The 26,508-nt window shown below is 49.3% G+C and overlaps 1 long non-coding RNA gene across 1 annotated transcript in view; it reads right to left on the bottom strand.

Annotated features, from left to right (window-relative positions):
• Window positions 1-9,387: 9,387 nt before the first annotated feature.
• Window positions 9,388-26,508, bottom strand: part of LOC138654443 (uncharacterized) — a 42,191-nt gene continuing 25,070 nt past the window's right edge. Inside the window, exons 3-4 of the long non-coding RNA XR_011316297.1 lie at window positions 15,806-15,907; window positions 9,388-9,420 (exon numbers count right to left, since the gene is read on the bottom strand). This is a non-coding gene — a long non-coding RNA (uncharacterized lncRNA). The remainder of the gene's footprint in view (window positions 9,421-15,805; window positions 15,908-26,508) is intronic.

Consider the following 26,508-nt stretch of genomic DNA (forward strand, 5'->3'; position numbering starts at 1 on the left):
GACACACAGATCTCATATCCAGCCTATATTACTGGGAGACACACAGAGCTCACATCCAGCCTATATTACTGGGAGAAACACACAGACCTCATATCCAACCTATATTACTGGGAGAGACACACAGACCTCACATCCAACCTATATTACTGGGAGAGACACACAGACCTCACATCCAGTCTATATTACTGGGAGAGACACACAGACCTCACATCCAGCCAATATTACTGGGAGACACACAGACCTCACATCCAGCCTATATTACTGGGAGAGACATACAGGCCTCACATCCAGCCTATATTACTGGGAGAGACATACAGGCCTCACATCCAGCCTATATTACTGGGAGAGACACACACAGACCTCACATCCAGCCTATATTACTGGGAGCAGGGGCGGATTATCAGAGGGTCAATATGGGCGGTAGCCCAGTGGTGTGGGGGGGCCCAGGGCTACCGCACAGATTGACCCTCTGCTAATCCTCCTGAGTGTGACTGACTGTGCCCGCCGGGCGGCGTTTATGTGCCCCCGGACCCGGTGGGCAGAGAGAGGGGGTCCGCATCGGGCCCCTTCTCATCTGCTCACCGGGCCTCTTCCGGCGCTGCGGCGGTTTCCTATTGACATGCGGGCGCGTGCCCGCACATCAATAGTTAACAACAGCCGCCAGCCAATTGGAGGCTGGCAGCTGAAGTCGGCCGCAGCGCACACGTCGCCGGCGTCTGACGTCATTGTCAGTCGCCGGCAAGTGTGCGCTGCTGGAGGGACTCAGGGAGCTCGCCGCTGGAGCGTCGGTCAGGTTGTTTTTTTTTATTTTGTTTTGTTTTTTTTGATCGGTTAACGGTGGGCACACGGTGGGGGGGGGCAATGCTGGAGGGCACACTGGGGCAATGCTGGAGGGCACACTGGGGCAATGCTGGAGACACTGGGGCAGATTGCTGGAGGACACACTGGGGCAATGCTGGAGACACTGGGGCAGATTGCTGGAGGACACACTGGGGCAATGCTGGAGACACTGGGGCAGATTGCTGGAGGACACACTGGGGCAATGCTGGAGACACTGGGGCAGATTGATGGAGACACTGGGGCAGATTGATGGAGACACTGGGGCAGATTGCTGGAGACACTGGGGGCAATGCTGGAGGACACACTGGGGCAGATGATTGCTGGAGACACTGGGGCAGATTGCTGGAGACACTGGGGCAATGCTGGAGACACTGGGGCAGATTACTGGAGACACTGGGGCAGATTGCTGGAGACACTGGGGCAGATTGCTGGAGACACTGGGGCAATGCTGGAGACACTGGGGCAATGCTGGAGACACTGGGGCAGATTGCTGGAGGACACACTGGGGCAATGCTGGAGACACTGGGGCAGATTGCTGGAGGACTGTTGTGAATTCTGTTGTTAAGCTCCCTCCTGTGGTCATGAATGGTACTTCGGCTGGTTCTGTCCATGGGCTTCCTCTGGTGGTTGTGAGTGGGGCTGCGGCTTCTGAGGTTCCTTCCACAGGTGACGAGGTTAATTCGTTAGCTGGCTGCTCTATTTAACTCCACCTAGATCATTGCTCCATGCGACCTGTCAATGTTCCAGTATTGGTCTAGTTCGCTCCTGGATCGTTCTTGTGACCTGTCTTCCCAGCAGAAACTAAGTTCCTGCTTGTTTTTCTCTGTTTGCTATTTTTTCTGTCCAGCTTGCTATTTAGATTTTTGTCTTGCTTGCTGGAAGCTCTGGGACGCAGAGGGAGCGCCTCCGCACCGTTAGTCGGTGCGGAGGGTCTTTTTGCGCCCTCTGCGTGGTCTTTTTGTAGTTTTTTGTGCTGACCGCAAAGTTACCTTTCCTATCCTCTGTCTGTTCAGTAAGTCGGGCCTCACTTTGCTAAATCTATTTCATCTCTGTGTTTCTAAAAACAAGAAAAAGAAGCGCACATAGAGTAATACCTTCAGGTGTCGCAATCACGTGGACCCCCACAAAACAGACTCACCTGGTCTGGTTGTGACAGGTCACAACTCCCTTGGATCAGCACGTATGGTCGCAGCAAGCTCCCGGCAAGCAGAACAAATCCACATGGAGAGAAGTAGAACCGGAGAATAGAAGCCGCGCAGACCACAATAAAGGTATCAGAGTTACACACACACTCTGTTTATTAGCCTACGCGTTTCGTGGCCAACAGGCCACTTCATCAGGGCATCAAGATTCATCAGTAAAAACAGGTATATATACCTACAAATACAATCAAAAAAATATATACAAACATGTATAAACCCCACCTTCTTACGACATCACTTCTGGTGAGAACGCCCACTTTAAATCAAAAATTTATAAATACACCCATAACATTAATTACAAAACATTAAAATACATAAAACACAATAATCAATCTTTAGAACTACAAATATTAATCAATAAATAATAAAAACAAATATATATAAACATTTCTGGTATCTAGATCAACCAGGATCAGAACTCACATATGAAGAAACCTAAAAAATATCCTCCAGAGAATAAACCTCCGTCTTATACCACTACACCACCTGGTGGTCTTAGGTGAGGGCAACTATTTATCCTGGATCCACCAGTTAAACCCATTCAAGACGCTATCATATGTTGACCCATAATAAAGGAAAAACAAACAAAGGGCTCATATAAGGTAACAACATCACATAATATGAAGTAAAAAAGTAAGGGAAAGAATGGGTTCCCATATGCTCAATTTCCACAACTCTTTTCGGATATGAACCCATATGATCTAGAGGTCTACAAACACTACAAAGGAATAAGCAGCACCTCAAACCAGTTAACCACTTAACCACCGGAGTTCATGAAAAATGGGGAGCACTGAGGTCCATAGTCTCTCCCCACGACGACACACGGAGGAACTCCTACAATCAAGAAAATCCATCACAGAAGAATCTCCGTGAGATGAAACTCATGATATTAATTACTTATAGGTACCTAGAAGAGGTCGCTAACCTCATTCAACGTAGATGAGGTCCCTATAGGTACTCATGAAATCTCCGTGGATTGAATGAGGTTACCTTATATGAGCCCTTTGTTTGTTTTTCCTTTATTATGGGTCAACATATGATAGCGTCTTGAATGGGTTTAACTGGTGGATCCAGGATAAATAGTTGCCCTCACCTAAGACCACCAGGTGGTGTAGTGGTATAAGACGGAGGTTTATTCTCTGGAGGATATTTTTTAGGTTTCTTCATATGTGAGTTCTGATCCTGGTTGATCTAGATACCAGAAATGTTTATATATATATTTGTTTTTATTATTTATTGATTAATATTTGTAGTTCTAAAGATTGATTATTGTGTTTTATGTATTTTAATGTTTTGTAATTAATGTTATGGGTGTATTTATAAATTTTTGATTTAAAGTGGGCGTTCTCACCAGAAGTGATGTCGTAAGAAGGTGGGGTTTATACATGTTTGTATATATTTTTTTGATTGTATTTGTAGGTATATATACCTGTTTTTACTGATGAATCTTGATGCCCTGATGAAGTGGCCTGTTGGCCACGAAACGCGTAGGCTAATAAACAGAGTATGTGTGTAACTCTGATACCTTTATTGTGGTCTGCGCGGCTTCTATTCTCCGGTTCTACTTCTCTCCATGTGGATCATCTCTGTGTTTGTAATTTTCATCTTAACTCACAGTCATTATACGTGGGGGGCTGCCTGTTCCTTTGGGGAATTTCTCTGAGGCAAGGTAGGCTTTATTTTTCTATCTTTAGGGCTAGCTAGTTCCTTAGGCTGTGACGAGGCGCCTAGGGAGCGTCAGGAGCGCTCCACGGCTATTTCTAGTGTGTGTGATAGGATTAGGGATTGCGGTCAGCAGAGTTCCCACGTCTCAGAGCTTGTCCTGTATTTTTAGTAACTATCAGGTCATTCCGTGTGCTCTTAACCACCAGGTCCATTATTGTCCTCACCACCAGGTCATAACAGAGGACACACTGGGGCAATGCTGGAGACACTGGGGCAGATTGCTGGAGACACTGGGGCAGATTGTTGGAGACACTGGCGCAGGTTGCTGGAGGACACACTGGGGCAATGCTGGACACACTGGGGCAGATTGATGGAGGACACACTGGGGCAGATTGCTGGAGGACACACTGGGGCAGATTGCTGGAGGACACACTGGGGCAGATTGCTGGAGACACTGGGGCAGATTGCTGGAGGACACACTGGGGCAATGCTGGAGACACGGGCAGATTGCTGGAGACACTGGCGCAGATTGCTGGAGGACACACTGGGGCAATGCTGGAGACACTGAGGCAGATTGCTGGAGGACACACTGGGGCAATGCTGGAGACACTGGGGCAGATTGCTGGAGGACACACTGGGGCAGATTGCTGGAGGACACACTGGGGCAGATTGCTGGAGACACTGGGGCAGATTGCTGGAGACACTGGAGCACATTGCTGGGGGACACACTGGGCAATGCTGGAGACACTGGGGCAGATTGCTGGAGGACACACTGGGGCAATGCTGGAGACACTGGGGCAGATTGCTGGACACACAGGGGCAGATTGCTGGACACACTGGGGCAGATTGCTGGACACACTGGGGCAGATTGCTGGACGCACTGTCTGGGGGCAATGCTGGACACACTGGGGAAGATTGCTGGACACACTGGGGGCAATATGCTGGAGTCAGACACTGGGGCAGATTGCTGGACACACTGGGGGTAATATGCTGGACACACTGGGGGTAATATGCTGGACACACTGGGGCAGATTCCTGGACACACTGGGGGCAGGACTGGAGGCATGGGCAGAATGTAGACACGGGGCATGATTGGAGACACGGGGCAGAATGAAACATGGGGCAGCATTGGATCATGAGGCAGGATGGAGACAGATGGGGCAGGATGGGGAGATCATATGGTGTAGAATGGATACTCATGAGTGCAGGATAGGAGAACATATGGCTGGAGCCAGGAATGAGACACACGGGGCCAGGGTGGGGAATATTACCATAGGGGCTAATTAAGGGATATTATTACTGCAGTGATGTATTTATTTTATTTTTTGAGTATACTGTTTTAAATGGGGGGGGGGGGGGGCGGTCCTGTTACTGTGCAGAGTGACACTATATCGCCTTTTTTTCTTCATGTGGTGTAATGTAGAAGTTGTGAAAAATTAAGTAATGTGTTCTACAAGCGGAGCTCGAGATAACTGTGTTATTTCCTGCAGAAACGAGTCCTGCCTGGAAGAAATGATGGCGGTCTGTGCTGGATGAAAGATGAAGGATTTCACCTAGAGACGTCACTGGTGAGTCAGTGTTACCTATACACTGACACTATACACTGTATACTATATACAGAGGTCCTGTGTACAATGTCACCAGTGATCACTGTATTACCTATACATTATATACAGAGCTCCTGTGTATAATACCACCAGTGATCTCTGTATTACCTCTACACAGACAATGCATACTAAGTACAGATCTCCTGTGAATACTGGCACTTGCGATAGTATTCTGTTTTTTTTTATTTATTACTGATCAGTATTGTAGTATTCAGTCACTATGTGGTGGTAATATGTGGTCTGGAAATGGTGTCGCAGTATTTGTCCCTTGTATGTGCTATTGGGTCACCAAGTGGTGGTAATATGCGGTCTTGACATGGTGCGGTGGTATTTGTTCCTTGTATGTGATATTATTCGATCACTGTGTTTGTAATTTGTGGTCTGGTCATGGTGCGGTGGTATTTGTTCCTTGTATGTGATATTATTGGTCAAAATATACCTAAATTGTATTGTAGATTTTAACAAATATTTAATAGGTTACAGTAGAGTAGGGCCCGGCCATTTTTCTGGAATAATCTGGTTCGGATATATCATGACCCTGTCACATGACCCCCGTCACATGACCGGGGGGCCCACAGTGTCTTAACAGCCCGGGACCCTGGCTACCCTTAATCCACCCCTGACTGGGAGACGCACAGACCTCACATCCAGCCTATATTAATGGGGACACACAGACCTCACATCCAGCCTATATTACTGGGAGACACACAGGCCTCACATCCAGCCTATATTACTGGGAGAGACACAGAGACCTCACATCCAGCCTATATTACTGGGAGACACACAGGCCTCACATCCAGCCTATATTACTGGGAGAGTCACACAGACCTCATATCCAGCCTATATTACTGGGAGACACACAGGCCTCACATCCAGCCTATATTACTGGGAGAGACACACAGACCTCATATCCAGCCTATATTTCTGGGAGAGACACACAGACCTCATATCCAGCCTATATTACTGGGAGACACACAGGCCTCACATCCAGCCTATATTACTGGGAGACACACAGGCCTCACATCCAGCCTATATTACTGGGAGAGACACACAGACCTCATATCCAGCCTATATTACTGGGAGAGCCACAGAGACCTCACATCCAGCCTACATTACTGGGAGACACACATACCTCACATCCAGCCTATATTACTGGGAGAGACACAGAGACCTCACATCCAGCCTATATTACTGGGAGAGACATACAGGCCTCACATCCAGCTTATATTACTGGGAGAGACACAGAGACCTCACATCCAGCCTACATTACTGGGAGAGACATGCAGGCCTCACATCCAGCCTATATTACTGGGAGAGACATACAGGCCTCACATCCAGCCTATATTACTGGGAGAGACACACAGACCTCACATCCAGCCTATATTACTGGGAGACACACAGGCCTCACATCCAGCCTATATTACTGGGAGAGACACACAGACCTCATATCCAGCCTATATTTCTGGGAGAGACACACAGACCTCATATCCAGCCTATATTACTGGGAGACACACAGGCCTCACATCCAGCCTATATTACTGGGAGACACACAGGCCTCACATCCAGCCTATATTACTGGGAGAGACACACAGACCTCATATCCAGCCTGTATTACTGGGAGAGACACACAGACCTCACATCCAGCCTATATTACTGGGAGAGACACAGAGAACTCACATCCAGCCTATATTACTGGGAGAGACATACAGGCCTCACATCCAGCTTATATTACTGGGAGAGACACAGAGACCTCACATCCAGCCTACATTACTGGGAGAGACATACAGGCCTCACATCCAGCCTATATTACTGGGAGACACACACAGACCTCACATCCAACCTATATTACTGGAAAAGACACACAGACCTCACATCCAGCCTATATTACCAGGAAAGGCATTGGGAATTGGAGCCTTGAAGAGACCAAAGAACGGAACGTCACTGTGTCCTGTCTGGGCAGAAACCACTTGACTTGGCAGGTCGGCCAATTCTATAATTACATTATATAATTATTATAAATCACCATTTTTACTCACAGTAAATAATACAATCACTATTTTTTGGTGCATTCATTGGTTTTACCACAAAAGTTAACCTAGTTGAAGCTGCCTCTGTCATTTTTCTCATCTAAACAGAAAAACACAACATTGTGGTCTGAAGTTTGGGCCTACAGTCAAGACAGGGGCGGACATACTGCCTGTGCAGCCGGTGCAACTGCACAGGGGCCCAGAGGGGGAGAGGGGCCCAGCGTTGGAAACTTCATTATTATGTCTTCTGTTTCAGAGACATAATTACGTTGGCCAGAAGGTGGCAGCAATACAGAACTGCAGCACAACATTCTCCTCTGTGTTAGGCCGGCGTCACACTCGGCGTAAGACAATACGGTCCGTATACTACAGCCGTAATACGCTGAAAAGTCCCCAAAATAGTGGTCCGTAGCTCCTCCGTAGGCAGGGTGTGTCAGCGTATTTTGCGCATGGCATCCTCCGTATGTAATCCGTATGGCATCCGTACTGCGTGTTTTTCTCGCAGGCTTGCAAAACCGACATACGGCTATACAAGGGATCCATGTGTAAAAAAAAAACATAAAAACATATATACTGTCTATATATATATATATTTTGCTGTCTCCTTACTAAACCCGACATGACATGAGACATGGTTACATACATTTAACCATCTCATATCCCCATTTTTTTTGCATATTCCACACTACTAATGTTAGTAGTGTGTATATGCAAAATTTGGCCGTTCTAGCTATGAAATTAAAGGGTTAAATGGCGGAAAAAATTGGCGTGGGCTCCCGCGCAATTTTCTCCGCCAGAGTAGTAAAGCCAGTGACTGAGGGCAGATATCTTTTTTTGAGCTGTGCGCACAGGAGCCGTTCTGTCCAGCGTGTCCACATGGACATTCCTTTTCTGAATCCTGCTCATACAGGTATTGTACATATGACCAGGTTTTAAATACATCAGATAGGGATTACATACATTAGTTAGGACTGCTCTGATATGGGTATACCTTGACATTTGGTAGAGCGGCTTAATATACATTTTTTGCAAAAAACGTATCAACCAAATACCCTGTTTTTTCCATCTTTTTACTAGCACTTGCTGTCCACTGTGATTTTTTTGCTGCAGGGTGTTTTTGGTTTTACTGTGCTTTTTTGTGTTTCCAGCGTCAAGTAGTGTCTGCTGGTGGAGTCCTTCCTTTATTGCCATTTTCTTCCTTTTCATTGGCAGATTATGATGCGGATGCCAGTCATCTGGATGGGAAGCTTCACAAAGCCCTCAACATCTTGGAGATCAGGGCCATTCGTCTGTTTTTTTTCCATTAGTAGGAGCGCTGTTAGGTCTACCCGTCCGGATCCAGTCCGACAATGCCACCACTGTGGCCTAATATCAACCAGAATGAAACACTCATTTATCCATAGCAGACTTTTTTGGATTCTTGCTATTGCAGAATAAAGAATTTAATGCAATGTCAGCAGTGCATATACCCGCTGTGGACTACTGGGCGGGAGATTTCCAAAACCACAAAAGGCAGAGAGAAAGCAGTCTTCACCTGGACATTTTCCTCCAGACTGGTCTCCGGTGGGGCACTCCAGACATTGACCTGATGCTAGTCAGACAGAAGAAAATGTCTCAAAAAGATCTACCGGTAGTCGAAAAGTGTTCCCCAGTCATCCTCGTGGTTCTGGACGAACCCAGAAGATCTTGAATGCAGAAGTAATCAATTTTCTCGAAGACACTCCATGTAGACTGCTGGATTATCCAGACCTGGTTCCCCAGGGTCACCCCTTCCATCCATAATCACGGTCCTTCAGTATCAACATGGCTATTGAATGCAGAGTTCTTAATTCTTCTTTTTTCTCTGGTCAGGTTGTTCTATGATTCAGGCAGTTACCCACACTCTCATCATCCTACTTCGAAGACCATTTTCATAGTCGCATTTTCAATATTTCTGTGGTCAATTAATTTTTTATAATCAAAAATTAAATATTTTTAGTTTACAGCAAGTTCATGAATGATTGCTGCAACGGGGAAGACACTAAAATGAGGGGAGTAAGGCCTTACCTCTTCTCCCATGGCCTCTCCAGCCTCTGATACCTAAAAAGTAGAAAATTGTTAATGTTGAATTCCTTGGGACGCTTTCTGAGAGCAAAAGGACGACTGTGCGCTAATGGGACTTTAAAAGCCCTATGGGAATACAGCAGTGGCCATGCACTCGTGCCACCATGCACTCATCTAACAGCCCCATGGGAAAAGGAGCAATTGCCATGCCCTCGCGCCACCATCTAAGGGTAGGTTCACATTTGCGGTAGAGTCCGCAGCCTATTTTACTGGGAGACACACAGACCTCACATCCAGCCTACATTACTGGGAGAGACACACAGGCCTCACATCCAGCCTATATTACTGGGAGACACACACAGACCTCACATCCAGCCTATATTACTGGGAGACACACAGACCTCACATCCAGCCAATATTACTGGGAGACACACAGACCTCACATCCAGCCAATATTACTGGGAGACACACAGACCTCACATCCAGCCTATATTACTGGGAGCAGGGGCGGATTATCAGAGGGTCAATATGGGCGGTAGCCCAGTGGTGTGGGGGGGCCCTGGGCTACCGCACAGATTGACCCTCTGCTAATCCTCCTGAGTGTGACTGACTGTGCCCGCCAGGCGGCGTTAATGTGCCCCCGGACCCGGTGGGCAGAGAGAGGGGGTCCGCATCGGGCCCCTTCTCATCTGCTCACCGGGCCTCTTCCGGCGCTGCGGCGGTTTCCTATTGACGTGCGGGCGCGTGCCCGCACGTCAATAGTTAACAACAGCCGCCAGCCAATTGGAGGCTGGCAGCTGAAGTCGGCCGCAGCGCACACGTCGCCGGCGTCTGACGTCATTGTCAGTCGCCGGCGAGTGTGCGCTGCTGGAGGGACTCAAGGAGCTCGCCGCTGGAGCGTCGGTCAGGTGAGGAGACTGTGTTTGTTTTTTTTAATTTTGTTTTGTTTTTTGATCGGTTAACGGTGGGCACACGGGGGGGGGGCAATGCTGGAGGGCACACTGGGGCAATGCTGGAGACACTGGGGCAGATTGCTGGAGGACACACTGGGGCAATGCTGGAGACACTGGGGCAGATTGCTGGAGGACACACTGGGGCAATGCTGGAGACACTGGGGCAGATTGCTGGAGACACTGGGGCAGATTGCTGGAGACACTGGGGCAGATTGCTGGAGACACTGGGGCAGATTGCTGGAGACACTGGGGGCAATGCTGGAGGACACACTGGCGCAATGCTGGAGGGCACACTGGGGCAATGCTGGAGACACTGGGGCAGATTGCTGGAGGACACACTGGGGCAATGCTGGAGACACTGGGGCAGATTGCTGGAGGACACACTGGGGCAATGCTGGAGACACTGGGGCAGATTGATGGAGACACTGGGGCAGATTGCTGGAGACACTGGGGCAGATTGCTGGAGACACAGGCAGATTGCTGGAGACACTGGGGGCAATGCTGGAGGACACACTAGGGCAGATGATTGCTGGAGACACTGGGGCAGATTGCTGGAGACACTGGGGCAATGCTGGAGACACTGGGGCAGATTGCTGTAGACACTGGGGCAGATTGCTGGAGACACTGGGGCAGATTGCTGGAGACACTGGGGCAGATTGCTGGAGAAACTGGGGCAATGCTGGAGACACTGGGGCAATGCTGGAGACACTGGGGCAGATTGCTGGAGGACACACTGGGGCAATGCTGGAGACACTGGGGCAGATTGCTGGAGACACTGGGGCAGATTGCTGGAGACACTGGCGCAGATTGCTGGAGGACACACTGGGGCAATGCTGGAGACACTGGGGCAGATTGCTGGAGGACACACTGGGGCAATGCTGGAGACACTGGGGCAGATTGCTGGAGGACACACTGGGGCAATGCTGGAGACACTGGGGCAGATTGCTGGAGGACACACTGGGGCAATGCTGAAGACACTGGGGCAGATTGCTGGAGGACACACTGGGGCAATGCTGGAGACACTGGGGCAGATTGCTGGAGACACTGGGGCAGATTGCTGGAGACACTGGGGCAGATTGCTGGAGACACTGGGGCAGATTGCTGGAGACACTGGGGGCAATGCTGGAGGACACACTGGCGCAATGCTGGAGGGCACACTGGGGCAATGCTGGAGACACTGGGGCAGATTGCTGGAGGACACACTGGGGCAATGCTGGAGACACTGGGGCAGATTGCTGGAGGACACACTGGGGCAATGCTGGAGACACTGGGGCAGATTGATGGAGACACTGGGGCAGATTGCTGGAGACACTGGGGCAGATTGCTGGAGACACAGGCAGATTGCTGGAGACACTGGGGGCAATGCTGGAGGACACACTAGGGCAGATGATTGCTGGAGACACTGGGGCAGATTGCTGGAGACACTGGGGCAATGCTGGAGACACTGGGGCAGATTGCTGTAGACACTGGGGCAGATTGCTGGAGACACTGGGGCAGATTGCTGGAGACACTGGGGCAGATTGCTGGAGAAACTGGGGCAATGCTGGAGACACTGGGGCAATGCTGGAGACACTGGGGCAGATTGCTGGAGGACACACTGGGGCAATGCTGGAGACACTGGGGCAGATTGCTGGAGACACTGGGGCAGATTGCTGGAGACACTGGCGCAGATTGCTGGAGGACACACTGGGGCAATGCTGGAGACACTGGGGCAGATTGCTGGAGGACACACTGGGGCAATGCTGGAGACACTGGGGCAGATTGCTGGAGGACACACTGGGGCAATGCTGGAGACACTGGGGCAGATTGCTGGAGGACACACTGGGGCAGATTGCTGGAGGACACACTGGGGCAGATTGCTGGAGACACTGGGGCAGATTGCTGGAGACACTGGGGCAGATTGCTGGAGGACACACTGGGGCAATGCTGGAGACACTGGGGCAGATTGCTGGAGGACACACTGGGGCAATGCTGGAGACACTGGGGCAGATTGCTGGACACAGGGGCAGATTGCTGGACACACTGGGGCAGATTGCTGGACACACTGGGGCAGATTGCTGGACCCACTGTCTGGGGGCAATGCTGGACACACTGGGGCAGATTGCTGGACACACTGGGGGTAATATGCTGGACACACTGGGGGTAATATGCTGGACACAATGGGGCAGATTCCTGGACACACTGGGGGCAGGACTGGAGGCATGGGTAGAATGTAGACATGGGGCATGATTGGAGACACGGGGCAGAATGAAACATGGGGCAGGATTGGATCATGGGGCAGGATGGAGACAGATGGGGCAGGATGGGGAGATCATATGGTGTAGAATGGATACTCATGAGTGCAGGATGGGAGAACATATGGCTGGAGCCAGGAATGAGACACACGGGGCCAGGGTGAGGAATATTACCATAGGGGCTAATTAAGGGATATTATTACTGCAGTGATGTATTTATTTTATTTTTTGAGTATACTGTTTTAAATGGGGGGGGGGGGGGGCGGTCCTGTTACTGTGCAGAGTGACACTATATCGCCTTTTTTTCTTCATGTGGTGTAATGTAGAAGTTGTGAAAAATTAAGTAATGTGTTCTACAAGCGGAGCTCGAGATAACTGTGTTATTTCCTGCAGAAACGAGTCCTGCCTGGAAGAAATGATGGCGGTCTGTGCTGGATGAAAGATGAAGGATTTCACCTAGAGACGTCACTGGTAAGTCAGTGTTACCTATACACTGACACTATACACTGTATACTATATACAGAGGTCCTGTGTACAATGTCACCAGTGATCACTGTATTACCTATACATTATATACAGAGCTCCTGTGTATAATACCACCAGTGATCTCTGTATTACCTCTACACAGACACTGCATACTAACTACAGATCTCCTGTGAATACTGGCACTTGTGATAGTATTGTGTGTTTTTTTATTTTTTATTACTGATCAGTATTGTAGTATTCAGTCACTATGTGGTGGTAATATGTGGTCTGGAAATGGTGTCGCAGTATTTGTCCCTTGTATGTGCTATTGGGTCACCAAGTGGTGGTAATATGTGGTCTTGACATGGTGCGGTGGTATTTGTTCCTTGTATGTGATATTATTCGATCACTGTGGTTGTAATTTGTGGTCTGGTCATGGTGCGGTGGTATTTGTTCCTTGTATGTGATATTATTCGATCACTGTGTTTGTAATTTGTAGTCTGGTCATGGTGCGGTGGTATTTGTTCCTTGTATGTGATATTATTCGATCACTGTGGTTGTAATTTGTGGTCTGGTCATGGTGCGGTGGTATTTGTTCCTTGTATGTGATATTATTGGTCAAAATATACCTAAATTGTATTGCAGATTTTAACAAATATTTAATAGGTTACAGTAGAGTAGGGCCCGGCCATTTTTCTGGAATAATCTGGTTCGGGTATATCATGACCCCGTCACATGACCCCCGTCACATGACCGGGGGGGCCCACAGTGTCTGAACAGCCCGGGGCCCTGGCTACCCTTAATCCACCCCTGACTGGGAGACGCACAGACCTCACATCCAGCCTATATTAATGGGGACACACAGACCTCACATCCAGCCTATATTACTGGGAGACACACAGGCCTCACATCCAGCCTATATTACTGGGAGACACACAGGCCTCACATCCAGCCTATATTACTGGGAGAGTCACACAGACCTCATATCCAGCCTATATTACTGGGAGACACACAGGCCTCACATCCAGCCTATATTACTGGGAGAGACACACAGACCTCATATCCAGCCTATATTTCTGGGAGAGACACACAGACCTCATATCCAGCCTATATTACTGGGAGACACACAGGCCTCACATCCAGCCTATATTACTGGGAGACACACAGGCCTCACATCCAGCCTATATTACTGGGAGAGACACACAGACCTCATATTCAGCCTATATTACTGGGAGAGCCACAGAGACCTCACATCCAGCCTACATTACTGGGAGACACACATACCTCACATCCACCCTATATTACTGGGAGAGACACACAGACCTCACATCCAGCCTATATTACTGGGAGAGACACAGAGACCTCACATCCAGCCTATATTACTGGGAGAGACATACAGGCCTCACATCCAGCTTATATTACTGGGAGAAACACAGAGACCTCACATCCAGCCTACATTACTGGGAGAGACATACAGGCCTCACATCCAGCCTATATTACTGGGAGAGACATACAGGCCTCACATCCAGCCTATATTACTGGGAGAGACACACAGACCTCATATCCAGCCTATATTACTGGGAGACACACAGGCCTCACATCCAGCCTATATTACTGGGAGAGACACACAGACCTCATATCCAACCTATATTTCTGGGAGAGACACACAGACCTCATATCCAGCCTATATTACTGGGAGACACACAGGCCTCACATCCAGCCTATATTACTGGGAGACACACAGGTCTCACATCCAGCCTATATTACTGGGAGAGACACACAGACCTCATATCCAGCCTGTTTTACTGGGAGAGACACACAGACCTCACATCCAGCCTATATTACTGGGAGAGACACAGAGAACTCACATCCAGCCTATATTACTGGGAGACACACAGGCCTCACATCCAGCCTATATTACTGGGAGACACACAGGCCTCACATCCAGCCTATATTACTGGGAGAGACACACAGACCTCATATCCAGCCTATATTACTGGGAGACCCACAGAGACCTCACATCCAGCCTACATTACTGGGAGACACACATACCTCACATCCAGCCTATATTACTGGGAGAGACACACAGACCTCACATCCAGCCTATATTACTGGGAGAGACATACAGGCCTCACATCCAGCTTATATTACTGGGAGAGACACAGAGACCTCGCATCCAGCCTACATTACTGGGAGAGACATACAGGCCTCACATCCAGCCTATATTACTGGGAGAGACATACAGGCCTCACATCCAGCCTATATTACTGGGAGAGACACACAGACCTCATATCCAGCCTATATTACTGGGAGACACACAGGCCTCACATCCAGCCTATATTACTGGGAGAGACACACAGACCTCATATCCAGCCTATATTTCTGGGAAAGACACACAGACCTCATATCCAGCCTATATTACTGGCAGACACACAGGCCTCACATCCAGCCTATATTACTGGGAGACACACAGGCCTCACATCCAGCCTATATTACTGGGAGAGACACACAGACCTCATATCCAGCCTGTATTACTGGGAGAGACACACAGACCTCACATCCAGCCTATATTACTGGGAGAGACATACAGGCCTCACATCCAGCTTATATTACAGGGAGAGACACAGAGACCTCACATCCAGCCTACATTACTGGGAGAGACATACAGGCCTCACATCCAGCCTATATTACTGGGAGACACACACAGACCTCACATCCAACCTATATTACTGGAAAAGACACACAGACCTCACATCCAGAATATATTACCGGGAAAGGCATTGGGAATTGGAGCCTTGAAGAGACCAAAGAACGGAACGTCACTGGGTCCTGTCTGGGCAGAAACCACTTGACTTGGCAGGTCGGCCAATTCTATAATTACATTATATAATTATTATAAATCACCATTTTTACTCACAGTAAATTAATACAATCCACTATTTTTTGGTGCATTCATTGGTTTTACCACAAAACTTAACCCAGTTGAAGCTGCCTCTGTCATTTTTCTCATCTAAACAGAAAAACACAACATTGTGGTCTGAAGTTCGGGCCTACAGTCAAGACAGGGGCGGACATACTGCCTGTGCAGCCGGTGCAACTGCACAGGGGCCCAGAGGGGGAGAGGGGCCCAGCGTTGGAAACTTCATTATTATGTCTTCTGTTTCAGAGACATAATTACGTTGGCCAGAAGGTGGCAGCAATACAGAACTGCAGCACAACATTCTCCTCTGTGTTAGGCCGTCACACTCGGCGTAAGACAATACGGTCCGTATACTACGGCCGTAATACGCATAAAAGTCCCCAAAATAGTGGTCCGTAACTCCTCTGTAGGCGGGGTGTGTCAGCGTATTTTGCGCATGGCATCCTCCGTATGTAATCCATATGGCATCCGTACTGCATGTTTTTCTCGCAGGCTTGCAAAACCGACATACGGCTATACAAGGGATCCATGTGTAAAAAAAAACATAAAAACATATATACTGTCTATATATATATATATATACAGTCATGGCCAAAAGTATTGACACCCCTGCAATTCTGTCAGATAATACTCAGTTTCTTCCTGAAAATCATTGCAAACACAAATTCTTTGGTATTATTATCTTATTTTGCAGCCAGGAGCTCTGCTAATGCAGTGGTGCTCGTGGCTGCAAAACCCCGGGGAATGAAGGTAAAGTAGGTCAATAACCTATATTTACCTTCATTTGCGGTTAAAATATTTTAACCCCTTCAGATGGATTTACATCGTGGGACGTTACAGATCTTCGGAAGGTATGTTGTTATGAATTCTGTGGCAGAGCTCACTCCTGTGGTCACAAGTGGTACTTCGGCTGATTCTCTCTGGGAGCTTCCGTTTGTGGAGGAAAGTGGTACTGCAGCTTCTGAGGTTCCTCCCTCAGGTGATCTGGAGAGGTCGTTAGCTGCTTCGCTACTTAACTCCACCTGATGCTTTGATTCATGCTTCCTGTCAATGTTCCAGTGTTGGACTGGTGTTTCTCTGGATCATTCCTGCGGCCTGCTGCTCTGCATAGCTAAGTGCTTCTTTGCTATTTGTTGCTATCTTTTCTGTCCAGCTTGTCTATTTGTTTTGCTGGAAGCTCTGAGACGCAAAGGGTGTACCTCCGTGCTGTTAGTTCGGCACGGAGGGTCTTTTTGCCCCCTTTGCGTGGTTTTTCTTTAGGGTTTTATGTAGACGGCAAAGTTATCTTTACTATCCTCGTTCTGTCTAGAATATCGGGCCTCACTTTGCTGAATCTATTTCATCCCTACGTTTGTCTTTTCATCTTACTCACAGTCATTATATGTGGGGGGCTGCCTTTTCCTTTGGGGTATTTCTCTGAGGCAAGGAAGGCTGATTTTTCTATCTTCAGGCTAGTTAGTTTCTCAGGCTGTGCCGAGTTGCATAGGTAGTGTTAGGCGCAATCCACAGCTGCCTCTAGTTGTGTTTGGAGAGGATCAGGTATTGCAGTCTACAGAGTTCCCACGTCTCAGAGCTCGTTCTATAATTTTGGGTTATTATCAGATCACTGTATGTGCTCTGATCGCTATGTACATTGTGTTACTGAATTGCCTTTCATAACAGTATGTATATTGTTGGTTTATTATTTTTTCTTTGTTACAGAGCGAGGGTCTTCAGATGGATTGAGCGTAGAATAAAATATTACAACAACCTTTGTTTTTATTTAATTAAAATACTTTTAAATAATGTGTTTGTGTTTTTTTTAACCCTTTACTACTATTGGATTAATAATGGATAGGTGTCATAATTGACGCCTCTCCATTATTAATCTGGCTTAATGTCACCTTACAATAGCAAGGTGGCATTAACCCTTCATTACCCCATATCCCACCGCTACACGGGAGTGGGAAGAGAGTGGCCAAGTGCCAGAATAGGCGCATCTTACAGATGTGCCTTTTCTGGGGTGGCTGGGGGCAGGTGTTTTTAGCCAGGGGGGGGGGGGGGGGGCAATAACCATGGACCCTCTCCAGGCTATTAATATCTGCCCTCAGTCACTGGCTTTACTACTCTGGCAGAGAAAATTGCGCGGGAGCCCACGCCAATTTTTTCCGCCATTTAACCCTTTAATTTAATAGCTAGAACGGCCAAATTTTGCATATACACACTACTAACATTAGTAGTGTGGAATATGCAAAAAAAAATGTGGATCTGAGATGGTTTACTGTATGTAACCATGTCTCATATCATGTCGCGTTTAGGAAGGAGATAGCAAAAGCCGGCAATTGAATTAACGGCTTTAAAGCTATCTCGCGCTGGATGAAATATTAATATATATACATATATGTGTCTACTGACATATATATATATATATATATATATATATATATAGACAGTATATATGTTTTGTTTTTTTTAACACATGGATCCATTGTAAATCCGTATGTTGGTTTTGCAAGCCTGCGAGAAAAACACGCAGTACGGATGCTATACGGATTACATACGGAGGATGCCATGCGCAAAATACGCTGACACACCCTGCCTACGGAGGAGCTACGGACCACTATTTTGGGGACTTTTATGCATATTACGGCCGTAATATACGGACCGTATTGTCTTACGCTGAGTGTGACGCCAGCCTTAAAGTCTACATTGACAAAAAAAACTACCATTAAAGGAATACATTTTTTTTCCCTTAAATGGTTTGCATCCTGTGGTTTGAGTCCTTCCTTTTACCTTGCATTGGTGATTACATACCTGGTCCCATAGAGAATGAATGGAGAGGAGGTATGCACGCTCTCCTCCCTTGATCGGCGCAGACCTTCATAATCGGGAGGCTCTCTCCTTAACCCATGCCGAGGGTGAACCAGCAGGTTCATAGTGTTAGAAAGCTGAACGGCCACCATACTGAAAACACAGCTCTCAACCAGCGTGGCTAGTTATCGCTCATAGCATTGTCAGCAGCGGATGAAAGCACGTCCCAGTACTTGGAACGAAAGCCGGCAGCTCCCGGGACTAATAAAATTTGTTTTCACTAAGGTGCAGCGTCCAAGCACCATTCGATATCCAGCATAATAGCATTACTTGACGTGACAGCTTCCTTTAAATAAAAAGTTGGCTCCTCAGCAGACTACACCGGCTTACTGGCATAATCCCCTACCTTTGCGGCCTGCAATGAGAGCGCACCCACTTCTTGTATGAAACAGTTATGGAGCATCTTTATCTATGCCAACAACCACCTGGTACGCTGACCACCTCCGAAAGAGAATCAGACCAACTAGCTTCTCCGCACCAACAAGGCAATTCGCAGCAGAGGTCCAAGCAGCCTTGAGCAACTTCATAGTCGTCTCCTTTCCTCCCACTATGTATTTGCCATCTCACTCCCCCATCTTCTGAGGCTTAACCACCACCAGAATCGGACCACCATTCAGACTGAAGCGAACCTGGACTGTCACAACCTCGTCTCTCCCTGGTGGACCCTCATCTTCCAGTTATCCATTACCATGCTCGAGTGCCACTTCTCTCCGAGATACCATGGCTAGACTTTCAATCCTTGGACAAGTCTGCCCTTTTGGGCGAGGTTGGTGTTCGTGCCCTGTTTTCACCGCCACTTGGGATGCCAAGGGTGTAACTGACAGGCCAGTACATCAGCACCTGGGCATCTTTTCTGGGGCTCTTAGGTAACGTTCACACTAGCGTTATGCTCGTTTGCGTCGGGCGACGCAGCGGCGACGCATACGTCATGCGCCCCTATATTTAACATGGGGGACGCATGCGTTTTTTTTTAGTTGCGTTGTGCGACGCATGCGTCTTTTTTGCCGCTAGCGTCGGACCAAGAAAACGCAACAAGTTGCATTTTTCTTGCGTCCAAATTTCGGCAAAAACCGACGCATGCGTCGCAAAACGCAGCGTTTTTGCGTGCGTTTTGCTGCGTTTTTGCGTGCGTTGTGTGTTGCGTCGCCGTCGCAGCGGCGCACAACGCTAGTGTGAACGTAGCCTTACAACTGTGCTACTGAATCTCACAGAGCAGATTTTCCACCAGATAATTATCTCTGCTTTGTCTCATGGCTGTTCACGCTTCAATCAACATTGTGTTGATCTGTTGTGTTCTTGGCTGCAGTCCTTCCTTTTCAGGGCTTTCGCCTGTGTCACCAAGATGGACAAAGATTATTTCAGATGCCTGAAGAGAACTCTGCTTCCACAGTCAGGTCCAATCGCCAAGCTGACAGTCCGAGTCACTGTCTTCACCAGTTCTCTTCCATCTGCCAAGAGTGGACTCCGCATCTCAAAAGATGAAGAGACCTTCCAACAAGCCCGGTCTGATTGGCTGTGTGGGTGCAAAGATGGAAACGTATTCCAGGTTCCAGAGGCAAAAAGTTTTCCCTCAGCATTACAAAAACACTCCCCCATCCAGGAAGATTTTCGGGTGAGCTGTTATCTTAATTTCTGGTACACGTGGACTTCACCATAGAGACACTTCATCAGAGTTTGCCTCCTCCAGATATTTTACTGGATTCTATGATCTAGTCCTTCTGGTCTTCCATTTCCAACACATCTCACTTAATCAGGGATTATTGTTCTAGCTCTTGTGCAAAGGCGCTTAAGATTTTTTATGCAAACCTCTTCATCATTGTCCAAAAAGAATGGTTTGGCCAATCCTGGACCTGAACAGGTCAGACCATGGCTGCAAAAATGTAGTCTTTCCGTCAGAGACTTAAGGAAGTGTTTCTATACTCTGTGGATATTCAGAACACCTATGCCATCCTGTGCATCTGTCACAACTCAGGTTTTTCTTTGTTTCGCAGTCAATAACTTATAATTGGGGCTTTCTCCTTTGGGCTCGCTTACGACCCAAGCATGTTCACAAAGATCAAGCCTGCCATTGTGGTCCTCTGGTGCCAGGGAAATGGACACAGGGCTGCCACTAGAAATTTCGGGGCCCCATACTGGCAAAATTTTCGGGGCCCCCTTGAGACTCCACCCAGGCTCCACCCCAGCCCCGCCTCCGGGCTCCACCCCTCGAACTGTCCACAGTCCCACCGCTCTCTCTTGGAAAAACTACACTTCTTACCAATCACACATTGACAGTTCCCATCACCAGATCACATACATAGCAGGCAGCTTTTGTTTTGGACAAAAGATTTTTTAAGTCGCCACCATAACACGGTAGACACTTTTGGCCGGGCCCTACTCTACTGTAACCTATTAAATATTTGTTAAAATATGGAATACAATTTAGGTATATTTTTATTTATTTTTCAATTTTTAAAATGCCCAATAATATCACATAGAAGGAACAAATACCACAACACCATGACCAGATGACATATTACCACCACAGTGATCGAATAATATCACATACAAATAACAAATACCGCTACACCATGTCCAGATCACATACTACCACCACATAGTGACTGAATACTACAATTCTGATCAGTAATTTAAAAAAAAGCACCATACTATCACCATAAGTGCCATTATACACAGGAGATCTGTACTTAGTATGCAGTGTCTGTGTACAGATAATATAGTGATCACTAGTGAAATTATACACAGGAGCTCTGTATACAGTGTATAGTGTCAGTGTATAGGTAACACACTGACTCACCAGTGACGTCTCTAGGTGAAGTCCTTCATCTTTCATCCAGCACAGACCGCCATCATTTCATCCAGCCAGGACTTCTCTCTGCAGGAAATAACACAGTTATCTCGAGCTCCGCTTGCAGAACACATTACTTAATTATTCACAACTTCTACATTACACCACATGAAGAAGGCGACATAGTATCACTCTATACAGTAACAGGACCGCCCCCCATTTAAAACAGTATACTCAAAAAATAAAATAAATACATCACTGCAGTAATAATATCCCTAAATTAGCTCTATGGTATTAATAATATCCCCCAGCCTGGCCCCGTGTGTCTCATTCCTGGCGTCAGCCAGATGTTCTCCCATCCTGCCCTCATGAGTATCCATTCTGCCCCATATGATCTCCCCATGTGATCTCTCCATCCTGCCCCATCTGTCTCCATCATATCCATCCTGCCCCATGATCCTGCACGATCTGTCTCCAATTCTGCCCCCAGTGTCTCCAATCATGCCCCATGTCTCCATTCTGCCCCCTATGTCTCCAACCATGCCCCCATGTCTGCAATCCTGACACTTGTCTCCAATCATGCCCCCTGTGTCTCCATTCTGCCCCATCTGTCTCCAATCCTGCCCCATCTGTCTCCAGTCATGCCCCCATGTCTTTCATCCTGCCCCGTGTCTCCAATCATGCCCCGTATCTCCATTCTGCCCCGTGTCTCGCATTCTGCCCCAATGTCCAGCATTCTGCCCCTGGGTCTCACAGTCTGCCCCTGTGTCCAGCATTCTGCCCCTGTCACTGTGTCCAGCATTTCTGCCCCTGTCACTGTGTCCAGCATTTCTGCCCCACTGTGTCTAGCATTCTGCCCCACTGTCTCCAGCATTCTGCCCCACTGTCTCCAACATTCTGCCCACTGTGTGTCCAGCATTCTGCCCCACTGTGTGTCCAGCATTCTGCCCCACTGTGTGTCCAGCATTCTGCCCCACTGTGTGTCCAGCATTCTGCCCCACTGTGTGTCCAGCATTCTGCCCCACTGTGTCTCGCATTCTGCCCCAATGTCCAGCATTCTGCCCCTGTGTCCAGCATTCTGCCCCTGTCACTGTGTCCAGCATTCTGCCCCACTGTGTCCAGCATTTCTGCCCCACTGTCTCCAACATTCTGCCCCACCGTGTGTCCAGCATTCTGCCCCTGGGTCTCACAGTCTGCCCCTGTGTCCAGCATTCTGCCCCTGTCACTGTGTCCAACATTCTGACCCTGTCACTGTGTCCAGCATTTCTGCCCCACTGTCTCCAGCATTCTGCCCCACTGTGTCCAGCATTTCTGCCCCACTGTGTCCAGCATTTCTGCCCCTGTGTGTCCAGCATTTTGCCCCACTGTGTCCAGCATTTCTGCCCCTGTGTGTCCAGCATTCTGCCCCACTGTGTCCAGCATTCTGCCCCACTGTGTCCAGCATTCTGCCCCACTGTGTCCAGCATTTCTGCCCCTGTGTGTCCACCATTTCTGCCCCTGTGTGTCCACCATTCTGCCCCACTGTGTCCAGCACTCTGCCCCACTGTGTCCAGCATTCTGCCCCACTGTGTCCAGCATTCTGCCCCACTGTGTCCAGCATTTCTGCCCCTGTGTGTCCACCATTCTGCCCCACTGTGTCCACCATTCTGCCCCACTGTGTCCAGCATTTCTGCCCCTGTGTGTCCACCATTCTGCCCCACTGTGTCCAGCATTCTGCCCCACTGTCTCCACCATTCTGTCCCACTGTGTCCACCATTCTGTCCCAATGTGTCCAGCATTTCTGCCCCACTGTGTCCACCATTCTGCCCCACTGTGTCCAGCATTTCTGCCCCACTGTGTCCAGCATTCTGCCCCACTGTGTCCAGCATGCTGCCCCACTGTGTCCAGCATTTCTGCCCCTGTGTGTCCACCATTCTGCCCCACTGTGTCCACCATTCTGCCCCACTGTGTCCAGCATTTCTGCCCCTGTGTGTCCACCATTCTGCCCCACTGTGTCCACCATTCTACCCCACTGTGTGTCCACCATTCTGCCCCGCTGTGTCCAGCATTTCTGCCCCACTGTGTCCAGCATTCTGCCCCACTGTGTCCAGCATTTCTGCCCCTGTGTGTCCACCATTCTGCCCCACTGTGTCCACCATTCTGCCCCACTGTGTCCAGCATTTCTGCCCCTGTGTGTCCACCATTCTGCCCCACTGTGTCCAGCATTCTGCCCCACTGTGTCCACCATTCTGTCCCACTGTGTCCACCATTCTGTCCCAATGTGTCCAGCATTTCTGCCCCACTGTGTCCACCATTCTGCCCCACTGTGTCCAGCATTTCTGCCCCACTGTGTCCACCATTCTGCCCCACTGTGTCCAGCATTTCTGTCCCACTGTGTCCAGCATTCTGCCCCACTGTGTCCAGCATTTCTGCCCCTGTGTGTCCACCATTCTGCCCCACTGTGTCCACCATTCTGCCCCACTGTGTCCAGCATTTCTGCCCCTGTGTGTCCACCATTCTGCCCCACTGTGTCCACCATTCTGCCCCACTGTGTGTCCACCATTTGCCCCGCTGTGTCCAGCATTTCTGCCCCACTGTGTCCACCATTCTGCCCCACTGTGTCCAGCATTCTGCCCCACTGTGTCCACCATTCTGTCCCACTGTGTCCACCATTCTGTCCCAATGTGTCCAGCATTTCTGCCCCACTGTGTCCACCATTCTGCCCCACTGTGTCCAGCATTTCTGCCCCACTGTGTCCACCATTCTGCCCCACTGTGTCCAGCATTTCTGCCCCACTGTGTCCAGCATTCTGCCCCACTGTGTCCAGCATGCTGCCCCACTGTGTCCAGCATTTCTGCCCCTGTGTGTCCACCATTCTGCTCGACTGTGTCCACCATTCTGCCTCACTGTGTCCAGCATTTCTGCCCCTGTGTGTCCACCATTCTGCCCCACTGTGTCCACCATTCTGCCCCACTGTGTGTCCACCATTCTGCCCCGCTGTGTCCAGCATTTCTGCCCCACTGTGTCCAGCATTCTGCCCCACTGTGTCCAGCATTCTGCCCCACTGTGTCCAGCATTTCTGCCCCTGTGTGTCCACCATTCTGCCCCACTGTGTCCAGCATTTCTGCCCCACTGTGTCCACCATTCTGCCCCACTGTGTCCACCATTCTGCCCCACTGTGTGTCCACCATTCTGTCCCACTGTGTCCAGCATTTCTGCCCCACTGTGTCCACCATTCTGCCCCACTGTGTCCAGCATTTCTGCCCCACTGTGTCCACCATTCTGCCCCACTGTGTCCAGCATTTCTGCCCCTGTGTGTTCACCATTCTGCCCCACTGTGTCCAGCATTCTGCCCCACTGTGTCCACCATTCTGTCCCACTGTGTCCAGCATTTCTGCCCCACTGTGTCCAGCATTCTGCCCCACTGTGTCCAGCATTTCTGCCCCTGTGTGTCCACCATTCTGCCCCACTGTGTCCAGCATTTCTGCCCCTGTGTGTCCAGCATTCTGCCCCACTGTGTCCAGCATTCTGCCCCACTGTGTCCAGCATTCTGCCCCACTGTGTCCAGCATTCTGCCCCACTGTGTCCAGCATTTCTGCCCCTGTGTGTCCACCATTCTGCCCCACTGTGTCCACCATTCTGCCCCACTGTGTCCAGCATTCTGCCCCACTGTGTCCACCATTCTGTCCCACTGTGTCCAGCATTTCTGCCCCACTGTGTCCACCATTCTGCCCCACTGTGTCCAGCATTTCTGCCCCACTGTGTCCACCATTCTGCCCCACTGTGTCCAGCATTTCTGCCCCACTGTGTCCACCATTCTGCCCCACTGTGTGTCCACCATTCTGTCCCACTGTGTCCAGCATTTCTGCCCCACTGTGTCCAGCATTTCTGCCCCACTGTGTCCAGCATTCTGCCCCACTGTGTCCAGCATTTCTGCCCCACTGTGTCCAGCATTTCTGCCCCACTGTGTCCACCATTCTGCCCCACTGTGTCCACCATTCTGCCCCACTGTGTCCAGCATTTATGCCCCTGTGTGTCCAGCATTCTGCCCCACTGTGTGTCCACCATTCTGCCCCACTGTGTGTCCACCATTCTGTCCCACTGTGTCCAGCATTTCTGCCCCACTGTGTCCAGCATTTCTGCCCCACTGTGTCCACCATTCTGCCCCACTGTATCCACCATTCTGCCCCACTGTGTGTCCACCATTCTGTCCCACTGTGTCCAGCATTTCTGCGCCACTGTGTCCACCATTCTGCCGCACTGTGTCCAGCATTTCTGCCCCACTGTGTCCACCATTCTGCCCCACTGTGTCCAGCATTTCTGCCCAACTGTGTCCAGCATTCTGCCCCACTGTGTCCAGCATTCTGCCCCACTGTGTCCAGCATTTCTGCCCCTGTGTGTCCACCATTCTACCCCACTGTGTCCAGCATTTCTGCCCCACTGTGTCCAGCATTCTGCCCCACTGTGTCCACCATTCTGCCCCACTGTGTGTCCATCATTCTGTCCCACTGTGTCCAGCATTTCTGCCCCACTGTGTCCACCATTCTGCCCTACTGTGTCCAGCATTTCTGCCCCACTGTGTCCAGCATTTCTGCCCCACTGTGTCCAGCATTCTGCCCCACTGTGTCCAGCATTCTGCCCCACTGTGTCCAGCATTTCTGCCCCTGTGTGTCCACCATTCTGCCCCACTGTGTCCAGCATTTCTGCCCCACTGTGTCCAGCATTCTGCCCCACTGTGTCCACCATTCTGCACCACTGTGTCCAGCATTTCTGCCCCTGTGTGTCCAGCATTCTGCCCCACTGTGTCCACCATTCTGTCCCACTGTATCCAGCATTTCTGCCCCACTGTGTCCAGCATTCTGCCCCACTGTGTCCAGCATTCTGCCCCACTGTGTCCAGCATTCTGCCCCACTGTGTCCAGCATTTCTGCCCCAC

The sequence above is a fragment of the Ranitomeya imitator genome, unplaced genomic scaffold (genome assembly GCF_032444005.1).
Source record: "Ranitomeya imitator isolate aRanImi1 unplaced genomic scaffold, aRanImi1.pri SCAFFOLD_172, whole genome shotgun sequence".
Classification (NCBI taxonomy): Eukaryota; Metazoa; Chordata; class Amphibia; order Anura; family Dendrobatidae; genus Ranitomeya; species Ranitomeya imitator.